At 42.2% G+C, this 17379-nt stretch overlaps 1 protein-coding gene across 12 annotated transcripts in view; it reads left to right on the forward strand.

The window, feature by feature from the left end:
- ATXN1 (ataxin 1) overlaps positions 1 to 17379 on the forward strand; it is a 223412-nt gene that overhangs the window by 19978 nt on the left and 186055 nt on the right. For 8 of the 12 annotated variants that reach the window (XM_064443622.1, XM_064443618.1, XM_064443615.1 and 5 more), the window contains exon 3: positions 9768 to 9866. The exons of the other annotated variants lie outside the window; for them this stretch is intronic. The gene's annotated coding sequence lies outside the window, so the exon portion shown is untranslated. The remainder of the gene's footprint in view (positions 1 to 9767; positions 9867 to 17379) is intronic. 12 annotated transcript variants of the gene reach the window in all.

Below are 17379 nucleotides of genomic sequence, written 5' to 3' on the forward strand. Positions count from 1 at the left end.
CCTCATAAAACTGTTCTTTGACAAGGAGAAAAATGTATCTATCTAATTAACATGCACCTTTCTGTATACGGGAAGAGGCATTCATTATCTTCAGTTTGTATGATTATATGAAAGCTTCTCCAAAACTTCGGCAGCTTGGTGGGAAGGAGTGGCAGTTCAGTGCATTCTCAGCTGTGCAGCTCTAATGCATGTTGCTTTTAAAGACACCTACATGTTATAATAAAAATACCCCTTATAGCCAAAGATACATAACCACAGTCTAGATAATTACAAAAGAAAGAGACTCAACTAAGTACTGAAACGGGGGGGGAGCAAAAATGAAAGACTTTTTTAAAGAGCAGTAGAAATGATAAAGGAAAGAATTACTATTCCATAAATATTTTTAAAAAAAAAAAAAAGCTTAGTGGTTCACTATATGTTAAAGTTGCTATCCGTTAGGGAATATATGTGGAACAAAAGTCTGAAATACTAAATACTGTAAAATCAGTTTATTCATTTGTCCTTCAGAAAAATAATAAATGTGTAGCTTTGCTAAAAACAATGAAAGACAATTTGGGGAAATGTGTAAGTGCTTCTAGAAAAGCTGAACAATACATCTCTATGTAAAATCACACGTGACTGGTGTAAGTGCTGTTCTGTCACAGCTAGGGCTGCTGAAATTGTAAGCAGGTAGGAAAAATTTAATGTTTAATATTTCACGGATAATAATTGTTCTGAAAGCTTTAAATAGCACAGGAAATGTCACAAACTTGACATTTGAATATTAATATTGATACTGAAACAGTCTTACCGCAAAGAATGCCAGGACTGCAGGAGGAAGGACAGCGTTTTGATCAGATAACGACAGAAAAGTTTTAAAGCCCTTCAGATAGGTTGAAAAATGCCTTTTGAAAACTGGGGTAAAATTATGTTTCAGGATTAGACATTTTATATCCAGTTTTGGGAATATCCCTATACAGGTAAAGTTGGAACCAGAGAGATGTTCTTCTGTCATTTCTGTCTTCTTGCCTCCTCCCCCATTTGCTGTTTGATGAAGACTCTCTCAAAAAGGTTAATAGCTCAGGGCTACAAAGTGTTTTGGATTCATTTGTGCAAATATATGAGCACATGCGGGTTCAAGAAAAGATGCATAGGGATGTATAGTCTTTACTGTCTGTTCTCAGACTTGCTTGAGAGGTAAGTCATCTTCTGTAATGTCAAGATTTAGCTACAGGTTACTTTATTAAGGAGAGGCCTTTCTTTTCTAATGATAAAGTAGAGCTGGCTTTCCTTTTTTTTTAAACAAGCAAGCTTGCTCTCCCCATGACTCTGTGCATATGAGTGTGGGCACAATCCCTTACTGTAAGTTCCTTATGGCTTGCCTGGTTCTTATAAAAATGTATGGTGAGGTCAGAAGAATACAGCACTTCACATACAAATACACAGTAAGTTGCAGCCTACCTACATGATGGAGCCCAAGGACTGTTGCCTCTTTGCATTCACGGTGTAACGAATTTCCCCCAAAGAGGATGCAAAATAAAGATGGAGACTGGTGAAAATCACTAATCATATGGTACTTTGCAAACAGAAGAGGCCAGCCAAAGGCAAGACCACATGAAGAACAGGAATATTTCTGTTCTGTTGCTCTGGGTAGTGCAGTGTTGTTGTGGATGGTACCCCACTGTTGATAAATCTCTTGATAGCTTTTGGCAATTATGTTCTATAGATGATTGGGTAAGTCGCTTTGCTGGTGATAGTGCTGATAGGTACATTGCTTTCCAAAACTGCTTATCACAGAGTGTACAGAGTACTGCCAGCGTAGGTTGTGCCAGTTTGAGTCTAGCTGTTCAGCTATGTGCAAGCTAGTTAAAGGAGTTTTCTTTTTTGGGGGACAGGAAGGAAAAGTTTGTCAGCCTCCTTTCTGAAAGCGTTTTGGTACTTGTGACTTCTTTTTCTCTTCAAAAATGTATCTTGCACTTTCAGACTCTCTTGTTTTCAGATGTGATTAATGGTAGCTTTTATCTTTAGAATGCAAATGCAATTTTAGCATACTTTTGCACTGTATAATACTTCTCTTTGCACAAACTGCTTATGAGACAATTTTAAAAAGATAGGTAAGTATTTAAAAACCAACCGACAAAACCAAACCAAAATACAGTTTCCCTTCTGAAATGTTTAGGTGCTGCAACATACTTATGCTGAAGATGCACCATTCCGCTTTGTGAAGCGTAAGCAGCTCCCTTTAGTTGTGTGTTACCCACTGTAAATAGAGGGAGAAATTGGGCAGGTCGCTAGAACTGTTGCAATGCCTTTGTGTTGCGTGGGTGGTTACCTATACAGAAACAACCCCTCTGAGGTACCTTTTGCAAGGGGATGTTGGGGAATCCCAGATCCCTGGCAGTCGTCAGCATTCCTGTCCAAAGGGTGAAACAACAGTACTTTTATTAAGAAATGCAAATCCCCTGCTGCCGCTGTGCATATACAAACAGCTGTGCATATTCAAACTGGGCAGACTTTTGACCCCCAGGTGATGCCAGTGGTGTTTTAAGCCTGGCCGAGCTGTTGAATTCGTTGGGGACAATCTTGTTTTCACTAAGGAGACCTGGACAAGATAGTAACACGTGGAGATCTTACTCTCCAGGGCTGTGCTATTTGTAAGGTGATTCACAGCATGTACAGAGTGCATGGAAAATGTTGTCTTGGAAGCGTTCCAGTTTGTTATTATTTTGAAGTCATTTTTCCCAGACACAAATGCTGATGATTGTATAGGGAGCCGCTAGAACTACAGAGAGTGGAAGGTGAGTCTCCCACACCTTAGGTTAGGTTGTAACTAGTAAATGACATCTTATTTTGTGGCCAGCTATTCACCTGACTGTCTGTACCTCTGTTCTAAATAAAAACCAAGAAAATAAAATACTCAGGAGACTTTGGCCTGTTACAGGATGGGTTGCTGTTGCAGGTGATTATATAGATCTATTTTACTGCCTGTTCTTAATGCCAAGATTTAGAAAAGCATCTTGATTTTGAACTGCCCAGAAACACAGCCCACACTGGGAGTAATCGTATCGAAACAAATTACGTTTTTTTACATCCTTATACTTCCTATATTTCTTCAACTGTTTCCCAAAGTATCAGCTACATCTACTGTCAGTGGTAGGATAATAGGTTAAATGAAGTTTTTTTTTTTAAATGCTCTAGTATAGCTGCTCTTAGGGACGCAGAAGTAAATTGTTAAGATAACATTAATCTTCTGATTTAGAGCCTGAACCTATTCCCTTGATGTTAGTGCAAATTAATGGAATTAGGATCAGACCTTTAAAGGACAAAAATAATAACACCCCCCTAAACTCCAGCTGTAGTATCTTAGAGCTGACCAAGTTAAAATTATGAATGAAAAATTGTGACATGCACCTAATACTCAGATAATTTTCACAGTGAACAGAATAATCTTCCATGGAGCTCTGAGTGGCCAACGCATTATTGTACATCAGGGCCCTATTAATTCATAGATTATTGACAAAGCATATGGTAACTGCTCCAAAGTACGCCATACACAACATGCTTTAATCTTTCTATTATTGTTTAAAACTACATTCTAATGTGTCACTGGGAATAAACATACTCTTGGAAAAACTGTTTGCACTGTGGTACTTGCTAGCAATATGGTGTGTGGCCAGGATGTACAGCAGATATTCAAAGTATGTATGCTGCAGAATTTGCAGAATTCGTGAATTTGCATTTTTAAATACTTGGCATTTCTGGAAATACCCTGAGGTGTAACTGTCCGCAACTTCCCTCTACTAAGTAATTATTAAATACTTGCTTTCAAAGCTGAATCATTAACCAGCTGAGGAGTGGGTTTCCTAGCTAGTGATTTTAAAACCTTACAGTCAGGACTGTGACTCAGAAACGTGTTTTTTTTTTTTTTTTTTTTTAACATTGTTCATTAATACTGTGAAGTACTGCAGCCTGTTAGCTGAATGCCCTGCCTCCCCGAGTGCAGTTTATTACCCTGCCCTTTAGAAAAAGTGACAGCTAGGGAGAGGTGCCTGCACAATCACCACCTGATTTAGTTTTATCTGGCGATATTTCACCTGGCCTCAGTTGCTCACGGAGAAAAAGTGTCTCTCACGCCTCTGGTCAGAGCTACCTATTGCACATGTGAAGCCTTGGGAGTAGGGGTTCAAACCCTGGGTGGGAGAGCAGACTGGTGTCTGTCCTTCCCAGGTGGGTGTTTTGGAGACTGGGGTGGGTGCGTTATGGGAGTGCTAGGGGTCTTCCACCTGAAACTGTGACAGTTGGGGCCTCACCTGCCTGCCTGCTGTTGAGGGACGGGGAACTGCCTGAGGGCAGGCGGCCAGATTTTCATTTTTCCCATCTGCCCCTGCCTTGCCTTTGCTGTTGTGTTTTGGCAAGGCTGATTAGTTTTTAGTACTGTCCCTGTGGAAATTTTGTGTGGTAAAGAGCACTAAATAGAAGTGCATTCATTATACTTGTATGTTACCCCTGTAGGTATCCCACTAGCTTTAGAGATGATTCCATCCCCCTGGCTTAAGCAAGACCTTGGCATTTGGCACATTTAACTTGCCAGGGGGCTGCAGGGAGGGGGTGTTTCCTGCCCCTGCGCCACCCTTGAGCGAGATGCACCGTGTTGGAGCTGCATCATGTTGCACTGTGTTTGCAATGAGCGCCCATTAGCCCTCAAAATAACATCATGGCTTTTCCGTGAACAACTCCTTTCCCAAGTAGGGGAGATGCTGGTGGTGGGGCCTTCCAAGCCTCTCCTGAAGCCCCTGGGGCCGGGGAGGGCCCTGGACTTGCCCCTGGCTGCAGGGTTCCTGGGCTGACACCACCACCCGTATCTCCCCAAGCACCTGTGGGTGCACGCTCGAGGCTGGCCGCTTCCCCTGCCCTGCCTGCCTTTCTGAACCCCAGCCCTGTTGTGTTTCCTGGAGCAGTGGCGTGTGGGCGTGCGGCGAAGTGCTCCCTGCTTGTGAGACCATGCTGTGCTGGGTGCTCCTGCTGCACCAGAGCAGCGGCTGCTCCTCTCAGGGGTTTTTCCATTGCTCCTTGCTGCTTCGGGGTCAGGTTTATCCCAGGTGCATGCTTGTGGCTGCCCAATGCCTGTGGTGCAGCTGGGGCATGAGGGAGAAGGAGGGATAAAGTGGGATAAGGCATGTGGGTGCTGCCTGTGAGCCTGCACACCTGTAAAGTTTCAGGATACGCAGAAAATACTAAGGCAACTAATTGCTAAGCCTGGAGTTTGTTTAAATACACCCCAAGTGGTGCATAATGTCTATAACCCAAATTTTTCCATCCTTTAGGAACATTGCCCCTTTGGGGTAGCTGGATACAACACAGTATCAGGGACACAACAGTGCTGCACCGCACATGCATAGCTACAGGGAAAGCACGCACTGCTGCAGTCTTTGCTGGAGGTTGCGTACTGCAAAGCGTTGTTGGTTACATTGGTTAATTGGTTTGTAATGTAACGGTGGTTTTTAGTTTGTACTCTGTGGTGGCAGTAGTGACCAGTGACCGTGGTCTGTGAACCATTTGACAGAGCCTGCTTCTGAAGAGCGGTCGCTCAGGGAAGCAGGCTGGCTGTCAGCGGGCGCCCAGTCGCTCTGTGTAGGGCTTCACTTTTACTGGGAAAACCTTAGTGAGCTTGGAAATGGAAGGAGATTGAAAGCCTGCTTAGCCTTTCCACAGGTGAAGTGAGATCATGAAGTTATCTTTTTGGGTGTTCTGAGTGTTTTGTAGATTAACTAGATTTTTTTTTATTTTCATGTCACTTTTCCTGCTTCTTTCCTGTGCATTTTCAGTTGATTGATATCTCTTTGTGTTTGAATATATGTGCAGTTTTTTGATATCTGAAATTCTTTACTGATCTAATGAAGTAATTAAACTGGGTGACTTTGAAAACACGGTAGGGTAGCGTAGTGAATTTATTTAAAAATTAGTATTTGTCATACAACATCTTCTATAAAGTTACCAAACATTCTGTGAGCAGCGTTGTGGTTATGGCTGTTTTTAGAGGACTTGAGAGTTTGCTGGAAAAATCATCCTTCAGAGTAAAATATTTTCTGCTTGTTTTTATTATGAAAGGGAATAAACTGTTACTGTCAGTGTTTCTGGGAATCCATCCATGTGTCAGACCTTGTAGTAAACGATAATACTCCCCTGGCCATATTTGAGATACTGAAGTGTGGAAGTGAAAAAGCCCTCATTTCATTATTTAGGTATTATGCAAATAATGCTTTTTTTCCTTTTTTGCACTATCTCTGGCAGCTTTTTAAAAATTCCAATGCACCCCTGGTAGATGGGCCTGAAACAGGAGAAGCCAGTGCTGAAAGTTCAGCCTGGTTCATATCTGCCTCTCTTGCTTCATTGTGAATTCACAGCAACCCACTGGCATGATAACGTGGAACGAACAGCAGAGTCATACGCAACTTTGATTAATCCTGAGCAGTCAGGCTGGCAAGAGAGTGGAAAATGCTCTTCAGCGGGAATTTTGATGCTTAGAAAAGTCTGAGATGCAGCACAGAGTTGTGCTGTGTATGGGAGTCAATTCTCGCTTGGATGGGGATGGCCTTGCTCCTGTCCCGAGCCCGTTGGTGCCGTGGTGCAGGGTGACAGAGGAGGAGGAGCAGCAGCAGGTTGTGCCCACGGGGTGGGCAGGAAAGCTGCCTGCCCTTCCTAGCTGTGTTCCCTGGGCGCTTTGCTGGGCCTTGCCCACGCATGGTGGCAGGGAGGTGCCTGCCGGGGGGTTCGCTCCGGCAGCGTTTTTCATGATAGGGCTCATGCAGCCTTGCTGGAGTTCAAGTGAACTGTATAATTAGTATCATTTTAGCTTCCAGTCGGCTGTAGTAGTACTAGGAGGCTGTTTCTGCTTTGCATAACTTAACTAGAAAAGATATTTTTACTTTCCTTCATATATGCCTTATATAGAAGAACATGCAGTGTGGCTTTTGTCAGGAGACAGCATGGACTGTATTTTCTAGTGTAAGGACCAGCAAACATGAAATCTACATCTAAATGCTTTTCCCAAGCATCCTCTAGGCAGACTAGGGAGAAGAACTGCTGGGTGTGCAGGATGCTCGTACTTGAGCTCGGGGCAAATGCATACTCTGGTCCCCACTGGCATCAAGAGAGTTTTTCCATTGATTTTATTAGTAGTTGAATGGAGGAAGTGATCTGAGAAATCTTCCAGCATGAGGGATGTGAAGTAGGAACAAATGGGAGGAACCCAGTGATATGAGGGAAGCAGTAGGCTAGGAGGAGGAGGGTCCAATAAAATCAAATAATAAAACACACCCACAAAACTGCAGGGCCTGAAGTTTGAAAGAGTAGCTCTGTGCTTACATGCTTGGCACAGCTTTAATTTTAAATTTTTCTCCTTGCTTCAGGCTTCCTTCTGCCAGAGAGGTGGTCTGTGTGCCTGCCCTCTGCATCTGGAGAGTCCCTGGTCTGGTCATGCCAGTGGTGGCAGAGGGCCATAGCCAAGGAAGATAAGGGTGTTCCCTGTAGCAGTCGTTGCTCTTGGGTGGGTGTGCTTGGCTGGTTTTCCAGATCATAGACTTCAGGCAGTAGAGCATTAGAAATATTATAGGCTATTAAATAGATGGTTGGAGCATTTAGCTGCACTAGCTGCTGCTTTTAATAGAGTTCAGATTTGAGATTTTTGGGACTGAGAGGGTTTTGACTTAACCTTTGTTAATTTGCTTTTGAAAAAGGAAGTTCTTTCATGCTTTGAAGGAAAAAAAATATGAAGACAGAACTGCAAGTCTCTTCCTTAAATCAAAGTTTTCTGCCTGAAATGGGAACAACTGAGCAGAGCAGTTTAAATAAACATGACCATAACTGCTTATCTGGGACACCGGCATCCTCTCTTCTTACAGTGTTAACTTTTTTGTGGTATCCTGGCATCTCTCAGTCACTGATGTGTTTGTTCTCACAGCACCTCCTTCACAGGCATATACTTTTATGTCCATTTGGTAGTTGCCACCAAGATTTGAGGGTTCATCTGAAGATTTTGCTCCAGGAGCGTAGGTTTTCTACACCTCTGTAGATGAGATTTTTGAATTGCTGCCTGAAAGGTCTTTCCCCCTCCAGCCCCCACTTTCTCTTTACCTCTGTCGTGGCTTCTTCATTTATTATGGAGGAAAAAACAGAGGCAACTGTTCTTGAGTCATCTCAAGTTAGTGTTCAGCACAGAACAGGATAAAATCTAGGTGAGAGACAGTAAGTGGCTGATGATGTCCAGTTGTAGCCTATGTGGGGGGTCAGTGACTGTATTATAAATACTGGGAGAATCGCTGAAAATTACATATGTTTGTGCGAGGGCAAGGAGTTAGGTGTTGTCCTCTAAAGCTTGTGCCTGAGTGTGGGATCATGTTTCTTCTAATAAGTACAAAAAATGTGTGGTATTGTGAGAATGGCTTATTTGATACCTAACAGTACAGCTTGGGTGGTTTTGCTTGTGCATGTTAAAATACTACAGACTCATACTCGCTCTCTTATCCAGGGAGCGCTGCAACATGTAAGTAACTTCTGTGCACTTAAGTGCTTCTACTGTACCGTTGCTTGAAACTTCATTATTAAAAATAATTTTTATTTAAGTTAATAGTTTGCTCTTACAACTGGGTTCAGAAGGACCAATTTGTTTTAATTAGTACATGAACAACAACAAAAATGTGTTAGTTACAGAATGTAGGATAATAATTTATTTGATAGGTATAGTAAAGTAAAAAATGCTGTGATTTGGTGTCATCGTTTTGGTATTTGGTAGAGTACTTCTGTATGTTTGGTGGCGTATTCTTTAAAGTAACGGAAGAATAAGAAATGAGAGAAGCTTTTTGTTTTTTTCCATGGGAATTAATGTGTCTATACATTTATGAGGCTCTAGCATATGTTTTTCCTCTTTTTTTGGCTATGTCCTGAGGAAATAAAATAAATTAAAGAAAGAAAAAGAGAAAAATGACAACTGTGCCTCTCTCTCTGCCAGTTCTGTCATGCTTCAGACAATAGTGCATCAGGACATGGGAAGTGATCTCAGCCATATTTTTAGTCATATTTAAAAAAATGATACTTCTTGGTGAAATAGTCTTCAAAATTATAAAGCTAGTACCCATGGCAAATATAAGTATATTGCACTGCCAGCATCAATCTAGTATATAAAGAGCTTCACAACTGTTTGTATTCTTTCATAATGGGCTGCAACTTGTTTACTAATGCTTGAAAGCATGTACACATCAAATAAATCTCTGGTATTTGGGCCATAGTGTACCAGCATTATGCAAAGGGAAGATTAACCACACTCTATATTAAGCTACGATCCACTTTACTCTTGATTCCTAGCTATACTAAATCAACCAAACCATCAAAGAACAAAATTAGTGGAGGGGTTGCTTAGATAATAGATTTATTTCCATGTTTATTTGCATTATTGTTAAGAAAAGGGCAATCAGAAGAGCAAATCTCTTTGGGGCTCAGGGCATTATAAATTAATCATAAGACATGAAGTGAGCTTTTGGGTGTGGAAAACTAACAACAGATGCAAATGCTACATTGCTGCATCGTGTGGTGCGTATGGTGTTGCTGCAACAGCTGAGAGACAATACGCTCCCTTTGCTGCTGCTGTTAATAGATAGTCTTTAGCAAGCATTATATTGGCAAATCTGACACAGAATGATTTGCAACAGTGACTCAAAAGATTTTCCTAACATGAAGCATCTTTATTGCATATCATTTTAGCTCTTTCCTGTTTTTACTCTGCTCTCTTTCAGTGAAAAGGTCAAGAAAAGCAGTAGCTCAGTGGCTGAATCTTTCAGAAGTGCTTTGCAGCAGGGAAAGTGGGGAAACCTTTTAAAGTGGTGGCTTATTCAGTAAGTTAAGCCTTTTGTTCTTCAGTTAATTTATTTTGCCTATTTTTTTTACTGTTGAATCTTATGTATCAGAGTAATTAAAGTGACTTTTAAGGTATTTCCAGGCAGGTGTAGAACTCCTCATCCCCACCTCAGCTTCCCCTCTCCCCCAGAGGTAGCCTTTGCTGTATGAAACCTGTCAACCCACCTTGCTAGACATGGTAGAGTTGAGTCAACTGGGTGTTTTCGTAACGTGACTGTCCATCTGCACTGAATGTGGTTTGTTGCCATGTTCAGGTTCGGAGAATTACAATGTACCTCTTTCTTCTTCACTTCCTCTGCACCCACTTGAGTAATGTGCTCCCTTTGTCATTGCACTCTGAAAGCCACCAGCTGCATTAATGAGAGATTTTTGAAGCCCAAACCAGGAGCTTTTGGACTCTCCCTAAAGGTATATTTGATGTTGCTATCACTATAAGAAATTTTAAAAGAGAGAACTCTATCCTTTATGGTAATAGATAGAAATGGAGGCACACAGGAGGATTATCTTGAGGTAGCTAGAGCTTCAGCGAGTGCTGGTGCCTTACTGTTGATTCAGATTGAAGGTCAGAGCCGTAAAAAGTTCAGTGCTGAATATTCAAATTTAATTTATAGCATTGAATTAGGACGCCTTATAAGTTTAACTAGCCTTAAGGGTGCTAAGAATTTCCAGCTGAGGCCAAAAGGACTTTCAGGTGGTCAGCAGTTCTTATGGGCCTGAATATCAGGGCCTGATACTACTTACTGTAGTTTTCTTGCACACCTGATATTGCTGCGTTTTTCACAGGTACGAGTTTCTTTGCTCACATCTTTTCATGCCTCATTTGCTAACTCTTCTGTTCTGCAAAATTGGCAGGATGACAGCAGGCAACTCCCTCATCCTTTTGTGTTAGGACTAATCCTCGGGGTTCTTTCTGATGTGTCTCCAGAAATATGTATTCAGCTTAGGCTGAATGTGGATTTGATTTGTAATTCTAAAATGTGGACAGTGCAGATCGCTTTCTGAGTATTTTCTGTCTCTTAAAAAGAAATCGTAGAGGTGTACATGAACAGTTCCAGAGTTTTAAGCTCTCTGTCACATAAAAAAATCTTTTAAAAATACAGATGCACTTTGGTACATGCCTAAGTACTTCGCTGAATCTCTGTTTGGCTTCATTTAGTATACTTGCAGCTTTATAAATAACAATTAGATGACTGTTCATTTAACAGGTTGTGGTATTTTAGTGCTCTGAATTGTGTTTTTCTGCTTTGGCATGGTAGACAGATTTTTATTTTGATTTCAGATTATACGACTTGTTTTTACTCCAGTCTTTTTTTACTTAACATATGATTTAATTAAAATTTTGTTTCTGTGATTGATAGTTACTTTATTTGATACCTGTTCATAGGCATTTATTAATCACTTTTTCAATGTACTGATATTTGTCAGAAGAGAATGATATTACTTCTTTTCTCTCTGAAAATATGACTATAAATTACTGTAATTTTTGGGATACATTTCTGGTATGAGCAAACAATATTCCCGTGGTGAGTTTTCAGCTATGGAAAACTGGGTTATATATAATATATTATAGAAAAGACCTGCATTCCTCTAGAGAGGAATGGCATTGTACAACTCCTGGAAACTATAAGAAGAATCTAAATGTATGTATATTTGTATTCAAAGTATTCGTCAGCATCTGCAGTGTTGTTCCTTCTGGTTCACATAGGGGTCTGGAAATGGTTGGTTGAGTTCTGTTTCTGATTTTTTTTCCCTTACCCCAGTTCTATAGGACATGAGGTGAATGGTTCAACTCTGCAATCTCGGTGCAGTCACCTGCCAGGTTCTTCCCAGAGCCCTGCATCTGCCGCTGGTGCAGCTGCGTTAGGTCCTCAGGTGATGATACCCACAGTCACTGAAGATCAAAATGGAAGTCACATAGGTGTGTGACTTTATTTTACGGACAAGTACAAAAGGATTTAGCAAAATTACAACACAAGAGCAAGCTGTGTGAGGAGGGAGGATAGGATATATTCTTCCCCGCTAAAATCATAACGTTAACATTCTTGGCAGCCTCACTGAGCTACACAGTAACTTCTGGTTTACATTTTAAAAATGCACCAAATAGCATATACTGTTTAATTCCAGGTTGCATTATGCAACAGAACGCAATTGCCTCGGTGGAGCACATCTGCATTGCGAGAGTAAACTCTCCTGGGAAGCAAGCGCATCTTCCACAGAAGTCGGAGTGAGGCGTAGGCAGGGCATTGCTATTTTGGCAAGCAGAGGGAGCCAGCGCTGGAAAGCTGCCTCACCTTTCACTTTCCATGGAACTTACCCTTTCTCCCTGTTTCAGGCACCAGCTGCTGCCACTTGCTTCTCCTAGTGCTGGTGTGGGGCTGGTGATGCTTTCAGTGGTTGATTAAAGCATTAATCCGGGTTTTGGGAGCCATGGTATTTGCTGTCTGCCTGGCTTGTTTGTGACCCCTGAGCCAGGATACATGCTATTAGGGAGCAGTAAGGAATGCAATTCAAAAAATACTTGGAAGAGCTAAGAAAATGTTTTGTTTTCATTAAAAAAGACCCTCCAAAACAAAAACCTCACCTCTGTGGTTGTACCTTCTTTAACTGGTAAGTCAGCAGCAGTTGATGGCAGGTACAAAATTCCTGTCATTTTTATACTGTGTTTAGTTTCTTTTTTTTTTCCAAGCCTCTCTCTTGCTGGAAGCAAAGTCAGGCTCCTGCTGGCTCAGTTCAGCTGAAGCTCTTCCTGTCATCCTGAAACTTGGTTATCAGCCCTCCTATTCCTCTTATCAGCATGCATTACATTTTTATGGCAGTGTTTAGCAAAGACTTTCCAACAGCGCCTATGACAATGTAATTGGACCTCTCTGTGTGATAGAAATTACTCCTTCTTTAATGGGGGGCTCTGGATGCTTTCTAACACGGCTTTCCTTGAAACAGGCTGGGTGTCTGGTTGGCCAGTCTGTAATGTGGGTGCACAGAATTTCACCATGCACTGTTTGAAGTCGTTATTAATGGTTTTCTGTTGAACTGCAAGATGGGAGTGAGTGAGATTCCCCAGGGGTCTGTCCTGGCTTTGGTAATAGTCATTGTTTTCATTATTGAAATGATGGATGTATCAGAGAGAGCAGTTATTAAATTTCCATAGGATAAGAAGTGTGGAGGGGGGCTGCAGACTCCTTAGGGGATGGGAGTGAAGTTCAGAGCGGCCCTGGCTAACTGAAGGAATGGTTTGGGGAAGAAACAACAGGATAGGAACTTAGAAGCACTGCACAGGGATAGAAATATCCAGTTGCATGACCCAGGATGGGAAATGGCTGACTCAATAGTGGTCCTACAGGAGAAGATCTGGGAGCTGGAGCTGGGCTGTACTGGGGGCAGTTTGGCCTGGTTTAGTTGAATAGAATGTTAAAAATCATAGCTGGTTCCCAGACCACTGGAGAAAACCAGCGTGCATCATGTCCTGCTCTCCTGTCCCCTGGGAGCTGGGCTGCCAGTGCTCTGCTGAGTGGGCAGTTTTTCCTTCCCTCCCCTGCCTGCTGCGGCTCTGACCCTGGAGCTGGTGACCCTGCAGCTCTGTCGTGAGTGCCTGCAGGGAAGAGCCCCAGCTCAACTCCTCCCAGGCCTGGTCCATGTCCGCAGGGCAGCGCATCTGAGAGTGGAGGGGATGGTAGGCCTGAGGCGGTGGTTGTTGTACATACAAGGAATAAAGTTTCCCCATCCCTGCCCCTTGAAAAAGCACTCTTTTGGGGTGTGTAAGAAAAAGGCACGAAATAACCTGTCCACTCCACTCAGTGTTAGAAGTGGCTCAACATCTACTTTGGGGCACAACATAGTCAAGAGCCAGCTGGATGGCATCCAGGGAGAAGGCCGTGAAAATGATCAAAGATTTGGAAAACATGACCTGGGAAAGAAGATGAAAGAATTGGGATTGTTTAGTCTACAAGGGAGAAGGCCAGTAACAGACATGATAGCAGTGTTCAAGTATGTGGAAGGTTCCTATGGGGAGGAAGGGAAAAACCGTACTGCGCAACTGCTGGGGTTAGGACGAGAAGAAATGGACTTAATTTGAAGGTGGCAAGGCTTAGGTAAACGTTTAAGAAAGCTTTCAAGTGATAAGGGTATTTTGATGCTGCAGTCATTTGCCTTTGAGAAAGCTGTGGAAGCATCGTCACTGGAGGTTTTTATAAAACAGACAAACCTCCTCCAGGAATATTTTGGGCATTGCTTTGGGGAAGGAGGTGGAATGCATGCTTCTGAAGGTTGTTTCCCAGGAAATAATGAAGACTTTCTCTCTTGGGGTTGTTTGTGGTTTTTTTTTGGATCCTGTGAATTTAGGTAATCTCTAAAACCCAACAAATAACTCAGAAGGTAGTGGCAATTCATTATTGCAACATATCAGTGGTAAATAGACAGCTGATTTATGCACAAAAAACGATGATGATGATATCCTTCTGCTCTCTGTTCTAGTTTAAAAAAAAAAAAATCTGTGAGTAAGCTAATTTTACTGGAACGTTTCAAAAGGCTGTTCCTGTAAATATATTACTCTATACAGAAATAGAGGAAGTGATGTTGGTTGGCTCTGCTTATTGAAATATTGTGCAAACACAATCAGTACCCGCTAGTACATAGCGTGGCCGTAGTAAAGCCAGCAGTACTCCTTGAGGCACCGGAGTTTTACACTAGAGCGTGATGTTGTATTTTCGACTTAGATGTTTGTGCACTTGTGTACTACTTTTACGTGGAGTCGCGGAGCAGGCTGAGAAGAACTAGGCTTTAATTACCTCATTGCTATCTATACATGAGTTATTCTTCTCTATTTTCTCGTTACATTAAGTGCATGAAGTGGCAATTGAAGAACAAACCTCAAACTTGTCCTTTGCTTCTTAAGCCAAAAAGCACTTTGGCAGCTCCTGTGGCCACCATGTTTTCATCTCCGCGCGTGTTTGCTGTTCAGTACATGGGGGTAGTGTGGGGAAAAAGGAGAGGTTGTTTCCCATAGTGTAACTTCCTGCCTTGAGAAATGGCTCGTAGTGTCCACATGGATACTTTCCTCTTCCTTTTGTTCTTGCTGGAGAATCACCTCCGTGACTTTGCAAGTTTCTGCAGGTCCCCTGAAGCCTTCTAACTGAGTTTCTGCTATAGAACAGAAAAGTATTTTCCTTTGTGAAACAGAGCTTCCCCTGTCCTCATTGCTGTGTGGGGCAGGGAAGAGGAGGACGCTGGGAACAGCCTGGGTGGTGGAATGCTACAGGACACCTGTAGGATAGACTCCTGATTAGGCAGGGCCAGGCAGTTTGGGTCTGCTGAGAGCAGCCAGACTCCTTGTCTCCTGCTCAGTGCAGCTCCTGACTTGACAGCCCTGAGGGGTGTTTTGTCGCTGTCATCCTGGGACTAGGAGCACTGGTGGAGGGTGGTGCAGAGTCACCGTGTGCCCAGCGTGGATTTAGCAAGGCTTATCGTAATCCTGGCAGGATCCACGCTAACCCCAAGTGGTCAGGCATCACCACGTGTTCATGTCCCCAGCCCTGCAGCTCTGGCCACACAGTGCTGTGCTTACGCCAAGAAACCTGCTGCTGAGCCAGTCCTGGTGCTTCTGCATCTGGAAGAACCGCCCTGAGCACTCAGAGTTGCTGGCCATTACCTCTTTGCAAAAGCTTCCTCCTTCCAGTCTGCGGCTATGCAGGTTTGTGTCCTGATTGAGAGTGGTAACAAAATGATGGCATGCATTCACACATGCACGTACGTGCATATATTTTAGCCTCTTGCCTTTTTTTAATTTGAAATACTAGTGTGCATTTGTCTCTGTTGCAGTGTATCTGCCATGCATCAGCAAACAAACATTCTTCTTCATGATCTTGAGTGTCCTGTCTCACAAGAGATGAATCAGCGCCGCTCCTCCTGTGGAGGGTTCTTCAGGGGGATTTAAATCGCTGATTTCAGTTGTGACTAAAAGCAGCAAGCAGGAAAACTCTATTAAAATAACCAGCTTCTAAACTTGTTTCGCATTTACTCTTTTTAGTTATTTTCCTTAAAGAAGGGAATGCTTTCAGTACTTGAAATAATTTTATATATATATTTTAAACTTAGACTATGTTATATTTCTACAGCTGTTACACCAATAGTCTGGTCCAACATAGATTTATGTGGGCCTCTAGTTTGTCTGGTTTTTTTTATTTTAATCAGTGGTGCGTTTTCTAGTCACTGTTTACTAGGTTATATTTTTGCCTGTGACTTGTATCAGGCTACATTCCCATGCAAATAAACGCTCAGCAAAAATGCACAAAAAGGAGATTTTGAAACACTTCTGTCACATAACTAAATGCTTCCTTAAAATAGGAGCTGGGAAATAGGAGGGGAAAAAGAAAAAAAATAGACTTGTTTTGCATTAAAATTAAGCCATTTTTAAAAGGAACAGTTAATAGTAGTTATTAAGGGTTGGATTTGTTTGTTTGTTTGTTTGGGGTATGGTGGTTTGTTTGTTTTTTTTTTTGTCACAGTATCTTGGAGAGTTTTGGGACTCAGATCCTGAACTCTTGCACATCACTTCCATTAAGAAATTATTTGAACTCCTGTTTTGTTACTTTTACAACTTCCAGCTTCTGTCTCCTGAGTATTTAACTCAGCCTGCTGAGTGCACTGAAATGAAGAAGATACCCTCTCTGGTCTGGCAGAAAAGACTGCTACTGCAAGCTGATGTATGATGTTGGTCAGGCCTAGTTTAAGAAGTGTAGTCAGTAACTGCTATCAGTTCCAAGGTTTGATTTTCTTTGAGACTTCAGCAGCAAAACAACATTCTTCTCAAAACGTTACTTAAAAAACAAAAAAGTCAAATGGTTGCAATTGATAGAGTATTTGAGCATAATATGGATCATCACAGATTAGTTTAAAATAGTCTGAAGTTATGTACATAAATGCATGAGAGAGAAGTCATTTATTTATTAGTCTGTATGTGGAAGGTACTGACCTAGCTCCACTGTGTCCAGAGGGAGAGAAGGTTGTATAGTAGACTAAGGAGAGGAACAGGGTTTAGGGCTTTGCTGTTGTGTGCCCAGTCACATTCTTGGATCTTGCACAAGTGACTCTGTCTTTCAAATTCATCCAGCTGTAAATGAGGAAGTGAGACTGAGCACTGTTGAGAGATTTTAGGAATAAAGCTAGTAATTTTGTCTTCTGACATGCTGCACCTACATAATCTCTCCCAGGAAAAGGCAAGTGAAATGCTACTTTACCCTTTTATGCCACTGTCCCTTCAGGATTGCAGCAATGGGCTGTCAGTCCCACGCGGGACAGTGAGCGTAAGGCACGCATGGATCAAGCGTGCTTAACACTGATCACTTGTGGAGTCTGGTGGTTTTCTTCTCAGGGAACTTTGCAAACACGAGCTGGAAGTAACGATACTAGACAAACTTCTTTCTCTAGTGTGTGTATGAAAGGCCAGTTCTTGGAAACTGGGGAAGGAATTAAGGATGTGGTGCTGAGATGAATCTT

This window comes from Phalacrocorax carbo, chromosome 2, assembly GCF_963921805.1.
Source record: "Phalacrocorax carbo chromosome 2, bPhaCar2.1, whole genome shotgun sequence".
Taxonomy (NCBI): Eukaryota; Metazoa; Chordata; class Aves; order Suliformes; family Phalacrocoracidae; genus Phalacrocorax; species Phalacrocorax carbo.